Source organism: Carlito syrichta, unplaced genomic scaffold (assembly GCF_000164805.1).
Source record: "Carlito syrichta isolate Samal-C Ts95f unplaced genomic scaffold, Tarsius_syrichta-2.0.1 Scaffold130561, whole genome shotgun sequence".
Lineage (NCBI taxonomy): Eukaryota > Metazoa > Chordata > Mammalia > Primates > Tarsiidae > Carlito > Carlito syrichta.
In genome coordinates, this window is record NW_007074657.1 from 19,121 (window position 1) to 20,272 (window position 1,152).

Consider the following 1,152-nt stretch of genomic DNA (forward strand, 5'->3'; position numbering starts at 1 on the left):
CACCTCAGCCTCCCAAAGGCGCGGGATCAGAGGCTGAGCCACCGAGCCCAGCTAGAATTTGTATTTCTAACAAGTTCTTGGGTTATGGTGATGCTGCTGGTCTGGAGACCCCACTTTGAGAACCACTGATCCAAACTAAAATATGTTCTATAATAAAGGTAAATACAGATTGGATTGCTTAGAGCACAGAGAAAGGAGAGATTACATCTGCCTGGGAGAATTCTGGAACAGCCTTGAAGGATGGATATAATTTTTTTTTTCTAGACAAGGAAGTACAGTGGCACAATCCTGCCTCACTGCAGCCTCAAAGATGGATAGAATTTGAGTAGGACTTTGTTTGGCTACTTGGAGAGGAAGAAAAAGACACCAGATGCTGGGCTCGGTGGCTCAGCCTGAATCCCACGCCTTTGGGAGGCTGAGGTGAGTGGATTGCCTGAGCCCGTGGGTTTAAGACCCACCTGGGCAACTTGGCGAGACCTCATCTCTACAATAACTCAAAAAATGAGCCGGGCATGGTAGCGCGTGCCTGTAGTTCCAGCTACTTGGAAGGCTGAGGTGGAAGGATCGCTGGAGCCCAGGAGGTCGAGGCTGCGGTGGCCGGAAGCATGCCACTGCATTCCAGTCTGGGCGACAGAGTGAGACTCCAACTCAAAAAAAAAAAAAAAAAAAAATTCAAGGAGGGACTGCAGGAGAGGAAGCACTGAGGCCAGATCAATTAGGGAGAAAGTGGAGAAGGACAGAAAAGCAGTAAGTGTCAAAGACATAAGACAAAATCCACAGGGTTTAGTTAGTAATTTGATTTGAAGGATGTGAGAAAAGAATCCGAGGTGATTACAAGCTTTCAGGGCTTGCTTCCTATTTTCCAAGAGAAACAGCAAAAGAAGCAGAAGCAGATAAGGAGACTGGGAGAAGGCCATGGAGGTGGAAGTGGACAGAGCAGTGTGGTGGAATAGGAAGAGCGCTGTGCTGGGGCAGGGTGTCGCCAACTCTGTGACTGCTGCTTTAGAACCTCCTCTCACTTTTTTGTTAAAGAAAGAATTTATTGAGAAAACAGAAAAGCTCCTACAGTGGGAGGGGACCCACTTTTTTTATTTTATTTTTTTGGTTGGAGTCTCACTCTGTTGCCCAGACTGGAGTGCAGTGGCTGCTAAA